The sequence below is a fragment of the Vicugna pacos genome, unplaced genomic scaffold (assembly GCF_048564905.1).
Source record: "Vicugna pacos unplaced genomic scaffold, VicPac4 scaffold_20, whole genome shotgun sequence".
Classification (NCBI taxonomy): domain Eukaryota; kingdom Metazoa; phylum Chordata; class Mammalia; order Artiodactyla; family Camelidae; genus Vicugna; species Vicugna pacos.
This window is the reverse complement of record NW_027328741.1, coordinates 12,109,710-12,133,370: the sequence shown is the minus strand read 5'-3', so window position 1 is coordinate 12,133,370 and position 23,661 is coordinate 12,109,710. Positions and strand designations below refer to the sequence as shown.

The window sequence follows — 23,661 nt, the reverse complement described above, 5'->3', positions numbered from 1 at the left end:
AAAATAGATATCGATAGCCTTCTAGATCAAGATTTCAAAAGAGGATTGATCAAATTACTGAAGGAAATAAAAGATAGTGTTTAGAGATATAAAATGTGATAAAAATGAAATGGAAGCTATAAAGAAGATCCGAGTAGAATAGGTAAAACCGTTGAATGAGATGAGAAATGATCTAAAGGTGTCACAAACCTGGCTACGTAACGCAGAGGAATGAATTAGTGACCTAGAAGACAGGACAATAGAAAGCACCCAATCAGAAGAGTTACAAGAGAAACAATGAGAGACAAAAGAAAAAAGCATAAGAGACATATGAGATAACAGAAAGCATTCCAAATTTTGCAGGATAGAATTCCCAGAAGGGGAGGAATGATCAAAGGCGATTGCAAAGGTTTTTGTAGAAATCATGACTGAGAACTTCCCAAACTTAAAGAAGGAATCAGATATCCAAGTACAGGAAGCTCAGAGTGTCCCAAACAGGAAGAATCCAAATAAACCCACACCTAGACATAATTAAGACGACCAGAGTCAAGGATAAAGAAATGATCCTAAAGGCAGCAAGAGATTAGCAAAGAGTGAGTTACAAGGGAATTACAATAGGCTCACAGCTGATTTCACAACACAAATACTAAAGTCCAGAAGGGAGTGGAAAGATATATTCAAAGTCCTGAATGAAAAAATGATATAAACTAGGATACTTTAACCAGCTAGGCTATCCTGTATGGTAGAAGGGTACATAAAGAATTTCACAGACAAAAAAATCTACAAGAGTCTAGCAACACTAGACCCATGCTAAAAGTAATATTGAAAGATCTACTCTAAAAAGTAAAGCAGCAGGATGCTACAAATATGTGAAATTCATAGCTGGAAAGGTGAAAACTCATGAACTACAATTAAAATAAACACAAAATTTTAAACAACACATACAAATCATTGAGAGTGAGAAAGGTAGGCAGGAAAATAGAGAAAAAATATTTTTGGTCTTTCCTTTTAAAATATTTTGTTCTCAGTAGGATGGTATTGAGATCATATTATTATCAGTTTAATAAAATCAGTTATAGTAATGGCCTAATAGACTTATATAAAAGGGTAAAAACAAGGCAAAAATTTATTCCTGGAGTCACTGAAACTAAATAAATTTCATGATAATAAAAAGGAAAATGACCAAACCAAAATAGGAAGATGAAACGAACAAAGTGGAAATACAAAATCAGCAGCAAAGATAAGGTCAAAATGGCAATAAACACAAACATATCATCGATTATTTTAAAAGTTAATGGACTAAATGCTCCTGTCAAATCATTGAGTGATAGGCTGGATAATAAAACAAGAATCTTCAATATGCTGAATACAAGAGACCCACTTCAGAGAGAAGGAAACACATAGATTGAGAGTGACAGGATGGAAATGGTTATTCCATACAAATGGAAAAGCCAGAAAAGCAGGTGTTGCAGTACTGACTTCAGAGAAAACAGTCTTTAAAGCAAAGGCCATAAAGAATGATAAAGAAGGACATTTTATAATGATTGAAGGAGTGATACAAGATGAGGATAGCACACTCATTAATACATATTCACCAAATAGAGGACTACCAAAGTACATAAAATAATTACTAACAGATATAAGGGGGATAGTGATGGGGAACTAATAATTGTTGGAGATTTCAACACTGCATTTAAATCACTGGACTTATCATCGATACAGAAAATAAATTAGGCAATAGAGAATTTAAATAATACAATAGAAATATTACACTTGGTGGATATATTCACAGCATTGCACCCCCCACAAAATAATATATATATTCCTTTCAAGTGCACATGGGACATTTTCCAGGATTCATGATATACTTGGTACAAAAGAAACCTCAGCAATTTTAAGAAGACAGAAATTACCTCAAGCATATTTACTGACCACAATGCCATGAAGCTAGAAATCAACAACAGAGAAACAAAGGAGAACAAAAGGAAAACATGGAGATTAAACAAAATGTTATAAAAAAACAAATGGGTCAAAGAAGAAATCAAACCTGAAATGAAAAAGTACTTTGAGACAAAAGAATATTAAAGAAAAACCACACTAACCTTATGGGACACAGCAAAAGCAGTATTGAGAAGGGAGTTAATAGTGATACAGTCCTTCCTTAAATAAGAAGAAAAATCACAAATAAACAATTTAACCCATCAGGAGAATGAACTAGAAAAAGAAGGACAAAAAACCCCAAAAGGCGTCAGAAGGAAGGAAATCATAAATATTGGGGAGGAAATGGGTAAAATAGAGTTTAAAAAGACCATAGGAAAAATTCAACCAATCCAAAGGCTGGTTTTTCAAAAAAGCAAGTAAAATCGACAAACCTCTGGCCAAACTCAAAAAGAAGAATACAGAGACAGCACAAATTAGCAAAATAACGTAGGAGAATTGAGAAATTACAACTAATAAAATAGAAATACAGAATATCATATGAGAATATTATGAAATTTATGTGGAAACAAACTGGATAACCTAGAGTAGATGGACAAGTTTCTGGAAACATACTGTCCACCAAGACTGAATTAAGAAGAAACTGACCCCTTGAACAAACAGAGCATGAGAAATGAAATCAAAATAGCAATATAAAACCTCCCTACAAATAACAGTCTAGGACCGGAAGGCTTCACTGTGGATTTCTACCAAACATGCAGAGAAGAACTCATACCAGTCCTTCTCAAACTCTTCCAGAAGATTGAAAAGGGAGGAATACTCCCAAAGTCATTCTTTGGATCCACAATCACCCTGATACCACAACCAGGAAAAGACACTACCAAATAAGAGAATTAGAAGCCAATATCACTGATGAACACAGATGCCAAAATTCTCACCTAAATATTAGCAAATATAATCCAACAACACAGAAAAAAGATTATACATCATGACCAAGTGGGGATCATGCCAGGAGCAAAGGGGTAGTTCAACATATGCAAATCAATCAATGTAATGCAGCACATCAACAAGAGAAAGGAACAAAACCCCATGATCATCTCAAAAGATGCAGGAAAAGCATTTGATAAAATTCAACACACACTTACAATAGATAGTCTCACCAAAGTGGGAATAGAGGCAACATATCTCAGCATCATGAATGCTATAGATTACAAACCTACAGCCAGCATAGTACTCAATGGTGAGAAAGTTAAAATCTTCCCAATAAAATCTGGGACAAGACAAGGATGCACACTATCACCACTCCTACTCAACATAGACTTGGAAGTCCTAGCCACAGCAATCAAACAAGAGAAAGAAGTAAAAGGAATGCAAATTGGAAAGGAAGAGGTAAAAATCTCATGATATGCAGATAATGTTACTATATATAGAAAACCCTACAAGATCCAGACAAACACTCCCACAGCTGATCAAAGAATTCATCAATGCAGCTGGTTACAAGATTAAGGTTCAAAAATCAGTGGCATTTTTTACACTAAAGATTCAGATAATACTATAGAGCTTAAGTCAACATGACAGCACTGTATTGGTAGGAAAAGATACATATATTCCAATGGAACAGAATAGAGAGCCCAGAAATGAACCCACAAACTTTTGGTCAACTAATCTTCAACAAAGGAGGCAAGGAAATACAATGGAATAGAGACAGGCCCTTCAGGATCTGGTGTTGGGAAAACTGGACAGCATCATGTAAATCAAAGAAGCTAGAGCACTCCCAATGAAGCTAGAACACCATACACAAAAATAAACTCAGAATGGATCAAAGACTTATACATAAGAGAAGATACAATAAACCTCCTAGAGGAAAACATAGGCAAAACAATATCTGACATATGTCTCGTAAATTTTCTCGTAGAAAAAATAAAAGCAAGAATAAACAAATGAGACCTAATGAAACTTAAAGCTTCTGCACAGTAAAGAAACCAGAACTAAAACAAAAAGACAACCTACGGAATGGGAAAAAATTTGAATATCAAACCGACGAAGGCTTGATCTCCAGAGTATATAAGCAGCTCATCCAACTGAATAAGAAAAAATAAGCTACACAATGCAAAAATGGGCAGAAGACCTAAACAAGCAATTCTCCAAGGAAGACATACAAATGATCAAAAGGCACATCAGAAAGTACTCAATATCACTGATTATCAGAGAAATGCAAATCAAAACTGCAATGAGGTATCAACTCACACCAGACAGAAAGGCCATCATCCAAAAATCCACAAATGACAAATGCTGGAGAGGCTGTGGAGAAAAGGGAACCGTCCTTCACTGCTGGGGGCAATGCAGTTTGGTGCAGCCACTGTGGAAAACAGGATGGAGATTCCTCAAAAGTCTTGGAATAGACGTACCATATGACCAAGGAATCCCGCTCCTGACCATAAATCATGAAGGAACCCTACTTTAGGATGACACCTGCACCCCAATTTTCATAGCCAGCACTATTTACAATAGCCAAGACATGGAAACAGCCTAAATGGCCATCGAAAGTTAACTGGATAAAGAAGAGTTCATATATTTTTACAATGGAGTACTGGTCAGCCATATAAACCAACAACATAATGCCATTTTCAGCAACATGGATGCTCCTGGAGAAAATCAGTCTAAGTGAAGTAAGCCAGAAAGAGAAAGAAAATTACCATATGAGATTGCTCATATATTGAATCCAAAACAAAACAAAACAAAACAAGAAAACTCAAATACAAAACAGAAATAGACACACAGACATATAATAAAAAGTTTTGGTGGCCAAGGTGGCGGGGGGTGGGAATAGATAGACTGGGAGTTCTATGTTGTAGAATAGATAAACAGGATTGAATTATATAGCACAGGGAAATATATAAAAGATCTTACGGCCACCCACAGAGGAAAAAAATGGGACAATAAATTTATATATGTTCATTGCAACTGGAAAATTGTGCTGTACGCTGGAATTGGAGACAACTTTGTAAAATGACTGTAAATCAATAAAAAAACTTAGAAACAGAAAAAAACATGATCCTAAATATTACAGGTGTAAATATAAAATAGAGAGAAAAATAAAACTATGCAAAAGAGCAGTAAAATCAAAGATTTTTTATTTTTTTTAAGATAAGCAAAATCAAAAAACCTCTAGCCAGGTGCATCATGAAGAAAAGAGAGATGCTCCAAAGAAATAAAGGAATAAATAAAAGAAAAGAAATAACAACTATTCCCACAGGTATACAAAAAAGGGATAATTTGTCAACACTTACATGCCAATAAACTGGACAACTTAGAAGAAATAGACAAGTGTCTAGAAAGAGACAGAGATAAGGAGAAACAAGTAGTTTGAACAAACTGTTTACTAGAAGAAAGATAGAATCTGCATTTTAAAAAATGGTTAAATAGAAGTGCAGATTTAAGAAACTCCCATGGAGAACTGTACAAAAATACAAAGCAGAACTTATACTCTTCAAACTATTAAAAAATACTGAAGATGTGGGAAACTACAAAATTCTATGTAACTTTCATCACCCTGATAGCAAAGTCAGCAAACAAAGTAGAGGCAAAGGGAACTTCAAGCCAGTAAATTTGATAGATTTAGAAGCAAAAATTCTACAAAATATTATTAGCAAACTATATTCAGCAATACCTAAAATGAATCATACACCATGGTCAACTTGGATTCATTGAAGGGTCACAAGAGATTTTCAAATACACAAATCAATCTGTTTGATACATCACATTAACAAAAGGAAAAGAGAAAATGACGTGGTCATCCCAATAAATCCATAAAAAGTATTTCACAAAATTCAACATTTGTTCATTAAAACAGTAATAACAGCAACAACAACAAAAACAGCATCAACAGAAACCTCTTACATGAGTAGAATTCAGGAAATATATCTCAACATAACTAAAGTCATTAATTACAATCCCACAGACAACATAATATGCCAGAATGAAAAACTGAAAGCGAAATTGAGGAATAAGACAAGGTTGCCCAATCTCACCAATTCTATTAAACACAGTATGGGAAGTCCTAGCAACAGCAGTCGGACAAGAAAAAAATTTATTCAAGTTGGAATGAATGAAGTAAAACTGTTATTATTTTAGATGACATGATAATATATATAGAGATCCCTAAAGATTCTCCAAACCAAAACAACTAAATCTAATAAAGAGATTTAGCAAAGTTGCATGATTCATGATTAATATACAAAAACTGTCACATTTCTTTACACTAACAATGAAATATTCCAATTTTAAAAAATCCATATGAAATCAGATCATAAAATGAAAACTCTATGGAAAATCCAAGATAATAAAATCTATAGGGCACTGATAAAAAATTTGAAGATGATGCAAAGAAATGGAAAGAAATCTCAAAGTCTTAGATTAGAGGTATTAATAATGTTAACATATACACACTACAGTATGTCTACAGATATAATGTGGTTCAGATCGAACTACAAGATATTTTCCACAGAAGTAAAAACAGTCCTATGATTTTTATGGAACTGCAAAAGAAACAGAACTGCCAAGGAAAGAATGAGGAAAAAGAACAAATTTGGAGGCATAACCAATAACCCTCCCAGATCTCAGACTATATTACAAAAATACAGTAATCAAAACAGCACAATACTGGATAACAAACAAACATCTATATCAATGGAACAGAACACAGAGGCAGAAATATAACATCACACCTATGGTCAACTAAACTATGAGAAAGGAAACAAAAATAAACAATGCCTTAAAGACAGTCTTCAGCAAGTGATGTTGAGAAAGCTAGACAGCTACATGTAAATCAAAGAAATAAGAACACTCCATCACACTGTATAAAGATAAACTCAAAATGTTTTAAATATATGAATCTAATACATAACAGAATAAAACTCCTGGAAACTAACATAGGCAAAACAAGACAAAAATCGTAGAAAAATTTTCTCATGTCACAATCCCAAGCTGAAAACAATAAAGGCAAACTAAACAAATAGGTCCTAATTAAACTTAAAAGCTTCTACACAGCAAAATAAATAGAATGAAAGTTGAAGTTCCAAATGGCAGAAAACATTAGGAAAGAATGCAATCAAAAATTGGCTAATTTCTAAAATACTCAAATCGTTCATTCAACTCCATTTCAAAAATCTACAAACATCTCAGCCAGAAAATGAGCAGAAGACAATTCCCTAAAAAAGACACACAGATGACAAATAGGAACATAAAAATGTGCACACATTGCTAATCATTATACAAAGGCAAGACAAAAATAAAGTAATGTTATACCTCACTCTAGTGAGAAGGGCTGTCATTCAAATATATACAAATAATAAAGACTGGGGAGGTTGTGGAGAAAAGGGACTCTCCAATGCTGCTGGTGGGAATGAAAATTTGTGCAACCACTTTGGAAACAGTATGGAAGTTCCTTTAAATAATAAAAATAGACCTATCCTATGACCCAGCAATCCCACTCCTGGACATATAAAATATAAACCTGAAAACAAAGAATCCTAGGGTAAAACATAAGAAGTACACTTGACTTAATTTGATTCTTTATATGTCTCCTCTGGCAAGGGAAGCAGAAGCAAAACTAACAAAATATGATTAGATCACTCTAAACAGATTTACACTGAAGAAGAAATGATCAATGAAATGAAAAGTCAACCAACACAATGGGAGAATATATTTTCAAGTGATATTTTCCAATCAAGTGTTAATATCCAAAATATATGGCAAACTCTTACCCCAAACAAAAACGAACAGACCAAAGAATCCAAATAAAAGAAAATGTCCATAAGGAACTGAATAGATAGATATGAATCAATTATCTGTAGAAAACATACAGTTGGCTAAATGACACATGAAAATATGTTCAGAGTTATAAATTATTAGGAAAGTCATAAACCAAAAATGAGACAAGACCTCACAATTGTCAGAAAGCTCTCAACAAAAAGAAAATATATATATGTTGGTGAGATTGTGGAGAAAAAGGAACACCGTGCACACTGTTGATAGGAATGCAAAATATTGATTCCATTGCATATATACATCAAATTTTCATCATCCATTTTTCTGTCAAGGGATGTCGAGTTTGTAGGCCCCTGTCTGAATACTCTAGGGAATAAGCCCATGGGCTGAACTGATAAATAAGCTGTGAGGAATTCACATATCCAGGCTGGATGAGAAATGGCCTACTCAATGTATCCAGTATGGATGACTGGATAGCCAATGCTGGGTAAGATCCTCAGAGGAGGACAACCTAAGTCAGGCAAAGCCGGCTGGATAAGAGGTGGCCTACTTAATGAAGTTCCATGATGAACTTTAAAACAATCCTTGATCATTTAACATCCTGCACTTACTGCAGGAGCATGGGGACATAAATAGCTTAAGATTATTATCATTGTTATAACTTAGATGATATGTGAGTCATTGTGCAAGTCCTATATAAACCCTTCTTCTAAGAATCAATAAACAGAGAACTGCTTCGCTTCTCTCCACACAGTGTTTGTGTGTAAATGATATCGTGCCAGTGACAGGATTAATTTAATTTGTTGGGAGTATCATAAAAGGATGTTGCATTGTATACAATACACTTTCTGCACCTTTTGAGACGATTGTGAGTTTTATTTCTCATTCTATTAGTGTGGCATGTCACCTTTATTGATTTGAATATTTTGAAGTATTGTTAAACCAAGGGATAATTCCCTTTACTTATGTATGTGTATGATACATTAAATGTGTTGTTGAATTCATTTTGCTTGTTTTTTGTTGAGAATTTTGGCACATATGTTCATCAGGGATAATATTGTATATATTACATCTAATGTCCTTTCTAGCATTTTAGTGCAAATAAAGCTCACATCATAAAACATGTTTGGAATCTTTCACACCCTTCAAATTCTGGGATGATTTGGGGAAGAATTGGTGATATTTGATTTCAAATATATGACAGAATTCACCAGTAAATTAGTCTTGTAAATTTTTTCTGGTTTGGGAAGTTGGGATTATTGATTTACTCAAACACTCTTTTGCTCTATTTTACTTTCTAATTTCTTCTTGATTCAGGATTGGAAGACATGTTTCTGGGAATTTGTCTTTTGTTCTAAGTCATTCAAATCGTTGACTAGTGGTAATTTCTTTTGATGCTTTGCATCTCTACAACATCAGTGGTAATATCTTCTCTTTAATTTCTAATTTTATTTGAGTCTTTATTTCCTTAGCCAACCTAAAATTTGTCCAGTTTATGTTGAAAAGAAACAGACTTAGGTATTTTCTTTTTTATCTTTTCAATTGTTTCTGTTGTTATTTGTCTTACTCCCATTCATTCAATTTTCTTCTTTATTCTTTCTGTTGTTTCCTAGATTCTTGAGATGTAAAGTTAAGTATTGTGTATCTTTGTATATCATTTATTATTATATATTTTTATTTATTTATTATTTATTTATTTATTTATTTACATATTTTTTCATTTATTTATCATTGAATTACTGCCATTTACAATGTGTCAATCTGTGGTGTATAACACAGTGTCCCGTATATGCATATAATTGAGTGCCTATTAAACATTACCTCACGATATTTAAATTATTGCCCTGTGTCTTACAGGAGAAATTTTGAAAAAAATCTATTTTTATATATAGTGGATAACATTTTTAAATCTACAGCTCCCAAATATATCCTCTCACAGCCCCTTTTCACAGTAATCATAAAATTGTTTAGTAGATCTGCAAGTGTGTTTCAGTTTTGTAGATGAAATCATAGTGTTCTCACCCAAATATTTTCTAAGGTTCCACATATGTCATGTCTTGTATTATTTTTCTTTCTCTTTCTGTCTAACTTCACTTAGGATGACACTTTTTGGGAACATCCATTTTGCTGGAAAAGTCATTGTTTTATCATTTTTCATTGCAGAATATTATTCCATTGTATAAATATGACATAATTTCTGAATACTGTCATCTGTTTTTGGGAATTATGTTGCTTCCATGTCGTGGCTGTTGTTTATAGCACTATGAAGAACATTGCGGCGCAGGTATCTTTTTGAATTAGGGTTCCCTTTGATATATACCCAGAAGTGGAATTGCTGGATCGTATCTTAAGTCTATTTTCAGTCTTTTGAGGAATCCCCATCCTGGTTTCCACAATGACTGCACCAAACTACATTCCTTCCAAAAGTGTAGGAGGGTTCACTTTCTCCACAGCTACCCCAGCATTTAAAGTTTGTGGACTTTTGAATGATGGCCATTGTGACTATTGTGAGGTGATACTTCATTATAGTTTTGAATAACCCTTCTCTGATTATGATAGTGAGCAATTTTCTTTTTCATATTTGTATGTGGCATTTGTGTGTCTCTATTGGAGAATGGCTTGTTTAGGGCTTCTGCCCATTTTCAGATTGGGTTTCTTGTTTTTATTTTTTTATTACTATTAGGATGTATGAAGTCTTTATATTTTAGAAATTAAGACTTTGTCAGTTGCATCACTTCTAAATATTTTCTTTAATCCTGTTGTTTGTCATTTTGCATTTTTTATGGTTCCCTTTGCTGTGCAAAAGCTTATAAGTTTAATTAGGTCCCATTTATTAATTTTGCTCTTACATCAATTACATAGGTAGGTTCTTCTAGGAGATCATTGCTGAGATTTATCTCAGAGTGTATTGCCTATGTTTTCTTCTAGGAGTTTAACTGTGTCTTGCCTTTCATTTAAGTCTTCAAGCCATTTTGAGTTTATTCTTGTGTATGGAGTGGTGGAGTGTTCTAACTCCATTGCTCTGCATGCTGCTATCCAGTTTTCCCAATGCCAGTTGGTGAAGGGATCGTCATTCTTTGTCATTTTCCTTTCTACTCTGTCAAAGATTAATTGAACATAGGCCTGTAGATTTCTTCCTAGGCCCTCTATTCTGTTCCATTGGTCCATATGCCTATTTCTATATCAATGTCATGTCATTTTGATTATTATAACTCTGCAATACTCTATGGAGACCTGGTGGTTAATTCTTCCAGCCTCTTTCTTTTTCTTTAATATTGCTTTGGAAATTATGGATCTTTTATGACTCTATGTAAATCTTAGCATCATTTGTTTCAGTCCTTAAAAGAAATGTTTTGCATAATTTGATAGGAAATCACATTAAGTCTGTGGACTGCCTTGGGCATTGTGACCATTTTAACCATAATGTTTATTCCATTACAAGACCATTGGGTATCTTTTCAATACTTCAAATGTTTTTTGATTTCTTCAATCAATCTTTTCTAGTTCTCCATGTATAATTCATTCACCTCTCTGGTCATATTTATTCTTAAGCATTTTATTATTTTCAGTGCAGTTATTAAAGCGGTTGTTTCTACACTTTGTTTTCCTGTTGATTCAATGGTAGTGTAAAGAAATCAAATTGGTATTTGACCTTACTCTGGGTACATTGCCCTGTTCCTTTTTTAGCCTTAGTAAATTTTTGTGAAGCTTTTATATTTTTCTATATATAGTGTCATGTGTGCATATTGTGAAAATTTACCTCTTCTTTTCCAGTCTGAACATTTAATTTCTTTTTCTTGCCTGATCGTTGTGGCTAGGAATTCCAAGACTATATTGAATTGAAATTGTGAGAATGGGAAACCTTGTCTTGCCTCAGGATTTTGTGGGAAGGTTTCAGTTTTTCACAATTGAGTATTTTGCTGGCTATATATTTGTCATAATTAGCTTTTATTATGTTGAGATATGGTCCCTCTATTCCCACTGTGATAAGAACTTTTATTGCAAATAGGTGTTAAATTTTATCAAATGCTTTCTCTGCATCTACTGAGATGCTCATGTGGTTTTTTGTCCTCTCTGTTGTTGATATGGTGTATCACAATTGATTGATTGATTTACGTATGATAAACCATCATTTTTTTCCTGGGATGAACCTAAGTTGACTACGGTGTATAATCTTTTTTTACATGCTGTTGGATTCAGTATGTAATAATTTCTTAAGGACATTTACATTTATGTTTATCAATGATATTTGCCTATAGATTTCTCTTGGGGCAGTGTCTTTGTCTGGTTTTGGTATCAGATTGAAGTTGGCCTTACAGTGTGAGTTTGGGAATACTCTCTCTATATCAATCTTTTGGAAGAGTTTGAGGAGGACTGATATGTATTATTCTTTGTATGTTTGTTCCAATTCCGAAGTGAAGCTATCTGGGTCTGAATTTGTTTGCAGAGATTTTTTATTTTATTGATAATTTTTTTCGATTTCTGGTGATCGGACTGTTCAAATGGTTAATTTCTTCTTGATGCAATATAGGTGGGCTGAATATTTCCAAAAACTTCTCCATTATTTCCTGGTTATCCAGTTTGTTTCCATACATTTGCTCATGGTATTCACTTATGATATTATGCAAATTTGTTGTACACGTTTTAGTTTCTCCATTTTCATTTATTATGTTAATTGTGTTCTCTCTCTTTTTTTGTTGGTGGGTCTGTCCAGAGTTTTGTCAATTTTGTTTGCTATTTCAAAAAATAGTTTGATTGATTTTTTCTATTTTCTAATCTGTAATTCAATTTTTCTTCCTTGATCTTTCTTATTTCCCACTTTGTGCTGACCTTTGGCTTTTTTTAATCTTCTTTTCATGATTAGTTTACATAGAACGTAAGATTATTTATTTGTAATTGCTGTTCTACATTGAAGAGGGCCGTGTCACTTTCAACTTCCTTCTTAAGCCAGCTTTAACTGTTTTCCATAGACTTTGTGTAGTGTTTTGTCATAATTGTCAAGATATTTTTTAATTACTTCTTTTCCTTCATCACCTCCCAGCCTTGGAATAGAATCACATTTTTTAATGAACATGTTTTCATATTTTCTCACAATTTTTCAGTGATAGAATACTAGTTTCATGGTATTATACTCAGAAAAGTTGCCTAAAATAATTTTTATCTTCTTAAATTTGTTGACGCTTTTTCTTTGCCTGAGTCAATCCTAGAAAATGTACCATCTGCACTGGAAAAGAATGTATATACTGTTTTGGGAAGTAGTACTTCTACATTCATAACCTGGGTTGGGATGGTTTGGTTTGAGGCACAGGATGCACAACAGCTCTGTGGTTGTCTTCATGCATCCGGGCCACAAGGATGAGAGGACAAGGAAGAGTGGTCAAAGTCCACAGCATGAGAAGATGAAGCATTCCTCTCAGCATTATCTCCCAAAAGCAGATGCTAAATTTTGGATGGCACAGAAATGGTACGGCACAAAGGACACCAAGGTCGGTCTGTGGGATCATTCCAGCAGGCACTGATATATGACATCCATAGGTATGTTTCCACTGGTGTTTCTGTAGACAGACAAGCTCTGGGAAGAACTAGTTTCATTGGGACATTCCCATGGAACTAGAGAGCACAAGCACACTCTCAGTTTGCTGTTTTGGTAACACTCCAAAATGAAATAGAGCCGAATGCAGAGCTGAGAAGCTTTAGAAGCTTTAATTCCACAAGAGGAAGTGTCCTGTGCACTTTCAGAATTGAGAGATCAGCATAATAAATGTGTGGTTATGCTAATCGAAATAGTATGGGGTGTTAATCACAAACAAAGGAAACAACAGCAATTGGAAATATGCCAGACAACACACACAGGAACAGGACATGGCATCAATGTCTAGGAGAAATTGTCCTCACAGAAATCCCATGGAATTGCATAGTGCCAAGAGTCTAAAATTTTCACTTAACAAAACATAGAATTCTGCATTAGATACCTGATATTACCTGACCAGTAGAGATGAAGAAGTACAGTAAAAGAAACAGGAAGTACCATTTTCAGTTCCAAAGAGAATGAAGGCACAAAAGATAAGCTTTCAAACAACTAGACTGCAAAACGCTACCAGAGCAAGTATTGAAAACAGACGTGAGGGAAACACTGAAGAACAACAGGGTCTCAGAATCACAAAAGGCAGAATACCAGAAAAGGGGAAGAGAAAGTCTCAAGACGAGCCAAAAACTATCAGAAAACTCAGTGGATGAGATAATATCAGGGCTAAAATTCAGTCCTAAGCAGACTAGATAATGCAAAGGGATGCGTGAATGTCTGTGAAGACAGGGGAACAGAAATCCCTCTGTCACAAGCACACATAGAAAAGCAAGTGCAAACCAATGAACACATTGCTGTCGAATCCTGGGTAAGAAAAGGCATGAAAGACAAGAAGTCATAAGAGTCCCAGATGGAAAAGCAAGAGATAAAGAGAAAAAAATATCTGAAAAGATATCTGAAAAAAAAATTTGACTGAAACTTGCTTAAAGCCAAGAAAGAATCATCTATTCGGATTCAGGAAGTACACAGTGTCCAAAGGAGGTGGAATCCCAATAGAACTACCAGCAGCGGTATGATTCAAATCAACAGAGTTCACGAGCACCCCAGTGATTAAAATTGCACCTGGAGGAAAACAACATAGTCACCAGAGTACATCCAGAGGGGTTTCAGCTGATATATTGGCAGCAATATTGTAGGACATGGAGGAGTACCAGGACATAGACCATATCCTGAATGGCAAAATGCTGCCATCTCTGGTAGCCTATGACACATGACCCCCATTTCTAATAATGGCAGAGATAGAGAATTCCACAGACCAGCAAATCTTAAAAGAATTCAGCAGTTCGAAACTTTTCCTAAAAGAAAGGTTGAGAATATTCCCCTGAATAGAAAAGCAGCAAGATGAAATGGAAAAGAAGCAAACCATTATTGGAAATGCAAGAAGAGCTTGAGTGGCAAAGAAGAAACAATAAGGCAAGGAGGACATCAAAACCCTAATGATGGGAGAGGGAAGCAGGAAATCCTAGGTGATTGGAAGCACATTCTTAAGTGAATCAGCTTATATGACTCTCTCTTTGAAGCGAACGGAGAGATGAATGGCATGACATTTTGCTAAACAAACGAGAAGCAGGCCAACAAAGAATCAAACAGACAAACAAGTAACAAAAGGGTACGGTTGACTGACATATACCAAGGGAATCATGATTATTCAAAAGAAAATACTCAAGGTGATGTGAAGGATCATTTAGCACGCATCGACCTAGTATCGCGGCTTGCATATATTCAACAGACTTGTTTTTGTAAATCGAAGGCGTGCATTTCTATTCATAAATATTGATTCATAAGAGCATATTGTGACCTAAACCAAATGCCGATTTGGTATCAGATGGATTCCTAGTCAGTGATATATACTTGCAAGTCTTCCAACAGGATGAATGAATGCCATATTATACCCTACATAGAGAAGAAATGGCATAAGCCTATAACAAAGACAAGTAGCTCTGCAAAAGTGTACCAAGAGCAAAAGGGATAGACATTAAAGTGCACATTGTTGTTGGTTTCATCTCTTGGAGTTTCAGCCCCAATGAAACCAATGGATCCATGTCCTGAGATTGTGGGGGTTTCAGCAGAAATCAACCAACGTATATGTATCCCGGATGTACGGGTATTACAGGAACATAAGATACTTTATTGGGTCTCTGTGTACTGTGAAGTGTAAGAAAGTTAAAAGACGTGTGGAACCATCAACTGAAAATGGACACACTTCCCTCCTTTGGTACTGTGCACACAAATCAGAACAAAAGGATACAGGGGAGAACAAAGGCCCATGGGACGCTAGTGGGTAGAATCACATTTGCCTTAGGAACCTCTCGTCGGATGCAGCCACTCCCCTAACACTGACAAGAGGCAGCAGGCTTTGGGGGTGGCAGTTAGCGGTTGGATTCCAGGTGGAATGTTGGTGTGTACCGTGAGGCTTGTTGTGGCTGGTGGATCCTAGGTAACCGGGCAGAGTTCTGTGGGTGGATCAGTGTGATGGAGGGGCTGCCGCCCTCTGTGGAGCATGGCTTAGTTCTTTCGTCTGGGAAGCTGTGTAAGTTCGAGATTCTGCTGCTCTTCCCCTAAGACCTGAGTTCACGGGTAAGTTTCCAGAACCTGAAAGGTAGAGAGTGGAAGATCAGCCTATCATCAGCTTACTGGTAAGGCTCCAAAGTACTTTCAGAATTGCCCAGTCATGTTGAAGTTGACTTTATGGGAGAAACGAAGAGAAGCTGGCCAAAAAGCTGGCTGCACGGACTGAGGAGAGATGCGAACACACTGATTAGAAATATTCTGCTACAATGGAGAATACTGGCCTGGAGACAGCTGTAGACAATACCAGGATCGAAAGACATTCATGAGACATATTGAACCTTGCTGATATTGGCAGAAACATACAGAGTGCCAACGTGGACTTGAGGTAGTTCCTCAATTCTCTGCTCCAAGAACGGGTCCAAGATGCCTGACGTCTAAAAGAGAAGAGATGGCAGAGATGATCAAAACGCTCATGTTCTTGGAAGAGGTCGTGAGAATCCACACTTCCCAAGGGGCATTTCCAAGCCATTCAGACCAAAATGAACCAAGCCCAGGTAAGCCTTATTCCAGGTTTGGGCCTAGCTAGCAAGCACTTTCTCTTCCCTCCCCTCCACTCAGGCATCCATTTTGAAGGATCAGTACCTGACCTGCAATGAGCCAGTAAGAGAAATGCAAGCCCCTCCTAGAATCAGAGTTCCTCCTGCTTCACACTCTGTGAACAACAGTGAACTCCTTAAAGGTCAAATAGTCTCGACTGAAATAGATAGGAATTGAATACTTCGCTCACACAAAGAAACGATGTCCTTCCTCTAGATTCAGCAAATGCTGGGTTTATGTCTACTCTGGGGTGAAGGGAATGTGGTAAGTGAGGGGAATCTTTGACTGAACTTGAATATGTATTAGGCCTCATATTTTCAAGACAGTATAGGTAAATATTATAAGTCTGAAAGTGAGCTGAAATGTAAAATTCGCCAAAGACATTAAAGATTCAGCTTATGTGGACCGTCCTTCACTTGATTCAAGCCCCCGGGGCACAATATCATGAGGGAGCAGACTTGGTTGCGTTAAATGACTTTAACCAACATGATCGGAAGATTAAGCATTCTCATCACGGATAGAAAAACACCTGGTTCTCAATAGCCTAACATAGCTGCAACAGGGTTCTCAAAACTATAATGCTTCTAGGTGGTTTTGGATTCAAACCTAAATGTATATATTTGGTTTGTTTCCTCTTGTATTTTCCTAGAGAGGGATGTTACCCCTTGAAAAGCCAACATTGGCCAGTAAGTGGCAAATAGGACTAAAGGGCACCACATGCACAAGTGAATCCAATGTTGGGGGTTATTGCTATTTTCCAATAGGTATTTCATGTTTCCTGTTGGTTTCGGTGGCTTCAACAGGAAAGAGTTGACATGACTGCTTCAACAGTTTGGACTGCTAGTTTAGATTCTATCTGTCTATGTTTTCCTTGGAGCTGACAAAATGTTACCAAAAATGACAAGTCTCACTTCTAGGTCAATTTAGAAAGTTTCAAAAACTAACTTCATTTCCGTATAACTTCCAAAACATGTAAATCAATTCTATTAAGATTTTTAAAGCCTGCAAATGAGATATCAACACAATGTCAAAACTGGAGTCTTTGGACAATCCCTCCCAACACGGCTATATGGAAACAAAGAACAAAACAAAACACATTTCTATGAACTGTATCTGGAAAATGTCGATTCATCGATGCCCAGTTGGCAGAGAAGCTGTTCAACCTGCGCTCACTCGTTCCCATGTACACAGAAATGGAAACATCCACTCACACAGCCCTTGGCACAGGACACTTGCAGAAGAGAGGTCTGTTAGTTCCAAAGACAGGATGAGACCACAGAACACCTGAAAGTTGTAGAAGGCAAAGCAGGGAATGGAAGCAAATGCAGGGTCTGATCCCTGGTGATGGAGCAGCAAAGGTGAAACTCTGTTTATCTTGGACCCACAAATTCAAGCGGACAGGAGACTTGGGATTGAATGTGATGTGCTGAGTGTTAGAAGAGTGCAGAGCAGATGCTTGGATGACAGAATACAAAGAAACCAGTGCAAAATATACCCACATTTTAATCTGAGACCAAGATCCGAGCTGCCAAATTGGAGGTAGCAGAGGAAACGGTCAGTGAGGGATAGGGCTACAGATGACGGCACACGCTGAGTCTCAGGGATCTGGAGTGCGTTGTGGGATGTGGTGGGACCTATCAAGAGAGCAAACCGACCTGTGACCCTATGAGAAAGCAACCTCAATATCACGTGCCTTTGATTTTTTGCATATGTCCCATGGCCACTCCCAGTGCATCTGCAGGACCAGGGACCAATTGGGCATTTTGCCAATAGAGCACGTGTGGGGCTGAATCAGAGCTATCGTGCATCTGGTCTGAGGGATACAGGGGGCCTTGGGTTTGAAATCAGAATAAAAAGCCTTAGGATCTGCTACATTCATAACCTGGGCTGGGATTATGGTTTGGTTTGAGGCACAGGGTTTGCAACAGCTCTGTGTATTCCTTCATGCACAGGTGCCACAAGGATGAGAGAACAAAGAAGAGTGGTCCAAGTGCACAGCGTGAGAAGAGGAAGCATTTCCTTCAGCATTATCTCCCAAAAGCCAATGCTACATTTTCGATGGCACCGGAACGGTACGGCACCGAGGACACCAAGGTAAGTCTGCGGGATCATTCCAGCAGGCCCTGATGTGTGACATCCATAGATCTGCTTCCAATGGTGTTTCTGTAAACAGAGAATCTGTGGGAAGAACTGGTTTAATTGGGACATTCCCGTGGCACTACAAAGCACAAACTCACTCTCAGTTGGCTGTTTTGGAAACACTCCAAAATGACACAGAACAGAATGCAGAGCTGAGAACCTTTAGAAGTTTCATTTCCACAAGAGGAAGTGTCCTGTGCACTTTCAGAAATTTAAGATAAGCATAAACAAAATGAGGGTATGCTAATCGAAACAGTATGGGGTGTTCATCACAACAAAGGAAACATCAGCAATTGGAGGTGTACCAGACAACACACACAGGAACAGGACATGGCATCAATGTCTAGGAGAAATAGTCCTCACAGGAATCCCATGGAATTGCGTAGAGGCAAGAGTCTAAAGATTTCACATAACAAAGCCATAGAAGTCTACATTAGATACCTGATATTACCAGAGCAGTAGAGACGAAGAAGTACAGTAAAAGAAGAAGGAAGAACCATTTTCAGTTCCACAGAGATTGAAGGCCAAAAAGATAAACTTTCAAACAACTAGACTGCAAAATGCAATCCAGAGCAATTATTGAAAACGGAGGTGAGGGAAACCCTGAAGAACAACAGTGTCTCAGAATCACAAAAGGCAGAATACCAGAAAAGGGGAAGAGAAAGTCGAAAGACGAGCCAAATATTATCAGCAAACTCAATGGATGAGATAATATCAGGGGTAAAATTCAGTCCTAAGCAAAATAGATAATGCAGAGGGACGCGTGAATGACTGTGAAGACAGGGGAACAGAAATCTCTCGTTCACAAGCACACATAGGAAAGCAAGTGCAAACCAATGAACACAATGCTGTTGAATCCTGGGGTAAGATAAGGCATGAAAGACTAGAATTCGTAAGAGTCTCAGATGGAAACGCAAGAGAGAAAGAAACACAAAATGTCTGAAAAGTGATCTGTAGAATAATCAGACTGAAACTTGTTGAAAGCCAAGAGAGAATCATTTATGCGATTTCAGGAAGTACACAGCGTTCAAAGGAGGTGGAATCCCAATAGACCTACCAGCAGCTGTAGGAGTCAAATCAACAAAGTTCATGAGCATCCCAGTGATTTAAAATGCGCCTGGAGGAAAACAACATAGTCACAAGAGAACCTCCAGAGGGGTTTCAGCTGATATCTCGGCAGAAATATTGCAGGACAGGGAGGAGTGCCAGGACACAGACCATATCCTGAATGGCCAAATGCTGACATCTAGGGTAGCCTAGGCCACATGACCGCCATTTCTAATAACGGCAGAGCTAGAGAATTCCACAGACCAGCCAATCTTAAAAGAATTCAGCAGTTCGAACCTTATCCTAAAAGAAAGGTTGAGAATTCTCCCCTGAATAGAAAAGCAGCAAGATGAAATGGAAAGAAGAAAACCATTATTGGAAATGCAAGAAGAGCATGAGTGGCAAAAAGAAACAAGAAGAAGGCAAGGAGGACATCAAAACTCTAAAGACGGGAGAGGGAAGCAGGAAATCCTAGGTGATTGGAAGCACTGTCTTAAGTGAATCAGCTTATATGACTCTCTGTTGGAAGCGAACGGAGAGATGCATGGCCTGACGTGATTGCAAAACAAACGAGAAGCAGACCAACAAAGAATCAAACCAACAAACAAGCACCCAAAGGGTACGGTTGGCTGACAGATACCAAGGGAACCATGATTATTCAAAAGAAAATACTCAAGGTGATGTCAAGGATCATTCAGCCCGCATCGACCCAGTATCGCGGCTTGAATGTACTCAGCGTACTTGTATTCGGAAATCAGAGGCGTGCATTCATATTCGTAAATATTGATTCATAAGAGCATATCGTGACCTACCCAAATGCCGATTTGGAGTCAAATGGATTCCTAGTCCGTGATATAGACTTGCAAGTCTTCCAACAGGACGAATGAACGCCATATTATACCCTACGTCGAGAAGAAATGGCATAAGCCTATAACAAGGAAAAGTAGCTCCGCAAAAGTGTACTAAGATCAAAAGAGACAGGCAGTAAAGTGCACATTGGGGATTGTATCAGTCCTAGGAATTTCAGCCCCCATGAAACCAATGGATCCATGTTCTGGGAATGCGGGGGTTTCAGCAGAAATCAACCGACGGATATGTAATCCAGGTGTCCGGATATTACAGAAACAATAGTTTCCTGTAGTGGGTCTCTGTGTACTGTGAACTGTTAGACAGTTTAAAGACGTGTGAAAACATCAACTGAAAATGGACACACTTCCCTCCGTTGGTACTGTGCATAGAGATCTGAAAAAAAGAGAAGAGGGAAGAACAAAGGCCCATGGGACGCTAGTGGGTAGAATCACATTTACCTTAGGAACCTCTACTCGGGTGCAGCCCCTCCCCCAACACTGACAAGATGCAGCAGCCATTGGGGATGGCAGTTAGCGGTTGGATTCCAGGTGGAATGTTGGTGTGTACCGCGAGGCTTGTTGTGGCTGGTGGATCCTAGGTAACCGGGCAGAGTTCTGTGGATGGATCAGTGTGATGGAGGGGCTGCCGCCCTCTGTGGAGCTTGGCTTAGGTCTTTGATCCGGGAAGCTGTGTCAGTTCAAGATATTGCTGCTGCCCAAAGACCTGAGTTCACGGGTTAGTTTCCAGAACCTGAAAGGGCAGACAGTGGAAGATCTGCCTGTCATCAGCTTACTGGTGAGGCTCCGAGGTACTGTCAGAATTGCACAGTCCTGTTGAAGTCGACTTTAGGGGAGACACGAAGAGAAGCTGGCCGAAAAGCTGGCTGCACGGATTGAGGAGAGATGCGAACATATTGATGAGAGATGTTGTGCTACAGTGGAGAATACTGGCCTGGAGACAGCTGTAGAGGATACCAGGCTCGAAAGATATTCATGAGACATATTGAACCTCGCTGATCCTGGCAGAAACCTACGGAGTGCCAACGTGGACTTGAGGAAGTTCCTCGATTCCCTGCTCCAAGAACGGGTCCAAGATCCCTGACGTCTGCAAAAGAAGAGATGGCAGAGATGATCAAAACGCTCATGTTCTTGGAAGAGGTCGTGAGAATCCACACGTCCCAAGGGTCATTTCCAAGCCCTTGAGACCAAAATGCACCAAGCCCAGGTAAGCCTTTTCCCAGGTTGGGGCCTAGCTATCAAGCACTTGCCCTTCCCTCCCTTCTACTCTGGCATCCATTTGAAGGATCAGAACCTGAGCTGCAATGAAGCCAGTACGAGAATGGCAAGCCCCTCCTTGAACCAGAGTTCCTCCAGCTTCACACTCTGTGAAAAACAGTGATCTCCTTAAAGGTCAAATAGTCTCGGCTGAAATATATAGGGATTGAATACTTACCTCCCACAAAGAAACGATGGCCTTCCACTAGATTCCGCAAATGCTGGGTTTATGTCTTCTCTGGGGTGAAGGGAGTGTGGTAAGTGAGGGGAATCTTTGACTGAACTTGAATCTGTATTAGGCCTCCGTTTTTCAAGAATGTATAGGTAAATAGTACAAGTCAGAATGTGAACAGTACTGTATAAGCCGCCAATGAAATTAAACACACAGTTTATGTGTATCGTCTTTCACTTGAGTCAAGCCCCCGGGGGCACTATATCATGGGGGTGCAGACTTGGTTGCATTCAAGTGCTTTACCCAACATGATCGGATGATTAAGCGTTCTCATCACTGATTGAAGAACACCAGGTTCTCCATAGCCTAGCATAGCTGCAGCAGGGTTCCCTGAGCAACAATGCCTCTAGGTGCTTTTGGATTCAAACCTAAATGTATTTATTTGGTTTGTTTTCCCTTGTATTTTCCTAGAGAGGGATGTTACCCCTTGAAATGCCAACATTGGCCAGTAGGTGTCATTGGGAGTAAAGTGCACCACATGCACAAGTGTATCCAAGGTTGGGGATATTTCATATTTCCAATAGTTATTTCATGGTTCCTGTTGGGTTCAGAGGCTTCAACCGTAAAGAGCTGACATGACCCCTTTAATAGTTTGGACTGTTAGTTTGCATTTTATCTGTCTAGGTTTTCCGTAGAGCTGACAAAATGTTAGAAAATTGACAAGTCTGGCTTCTAGGTCGATTGAGTGTGTTTCAAAAAGTAACTTCATTTTCGTATAACTCCTAAAACATGTAAATGAATTCTGCTAAACTTCTTAAAGACTGCAAATGAGATATGAACACAATGTCAAAACAGGTGTCTTAGGACAATCCCTCCCACCACGGATGTATAGAAACAAAGAGCTAAGCAAATATCACATTTCTGTGAAATGTATCTGGATAGTGTAGATTCATCGATGCCCAGTTGGCAGAGAAGAAGTGCAACCTGCACTCACTCGCTCCCATGTACAGAGGAATGGAAGCACCAACTCACCCAGCATTTGGCACAGGATACTGGCCGAAGAGAGGTCTGTTATTTCCAAAGACAGGATGAGGCCTCAGGACACCTGGAAGCAGGAGAAGGCAAAGCAGGGAATGGAAACCATTGCAGGGTCTGACCCCTGGTGATGGAGCAGCAAGGGTGAACTGTGTTTAATTTGGACGCACACTCTCAAGCGGACAGGAGACATGGGATTGAAGGTGATGTGCTGAGATTTACAAGAGTGCACAGCAGATGTTTGGCTGAGAGAACTCAAAGAAACCAGCGCAAAATATCCCCACAGTTGATTCTGAGACCAAGATCCCAGCTGCAAAATTTGAGGTAGCAGAGGCAATGGTCAGTGAGGGATAGGGCTACGGATGATGGCACACGCTGAGTCTCAGGGATCTGGAGTGCGTTCTGCGATGTGGTGGGTCGAATCAAGAGAGCAAACCGAACTGTGTACCAATGATAAAGCAACCACAAAGGTCGCGCGTTTGAGATTACCGATATGTCCCATGGCCACACCAGTGCATCTGCAGGACCAGGGACCAATTGGGCATTTTGCCAATAGAGCATGTGTGGGGCTGAATCAGAGCTATCGTGCATCTGGTCTGAGGGGTCCAGGGGGCCATGGGTTTGAAATCAGAATGAAAAGCCTTAGGATCTGCTTCATTCATAAACTGGGCTGGGATTATGGTTTGGTTTGAGGCACAGGATGCGCAAAAGCTCTGTGATTGCCTTCGTGCACACGTGCCACAATGATGAGAGGACAAGGAAGAGTG

At 38.3% G+C, this 23,661-nt stretch overlaps 1 long non-coding RNA gene across 1 annotated transcript; it reads right to left on the bottom strand.

Moving 5' to 3' along the window:
- Positions 1-15,693: 15,693 nt before the first annotated feature.
- Positions 15,694-21,092, bottom strand: LOC140694136 (uncharacterized). Its single transcript, XR_012069888.1, has 4 exons — positions 20,872-21,092; positions 20,377-20,466; positions 16,145-16,215; positions 15,694-15,862 (listed from the first exon to the last, which is right to left on the bottom strand). It is a non-coding gene; the product is annotated as an uncharacterized lncRNA (long non-coding RNA).
- Positions 21,093-23,661: the final 2,569 nt, after the last annotated feature.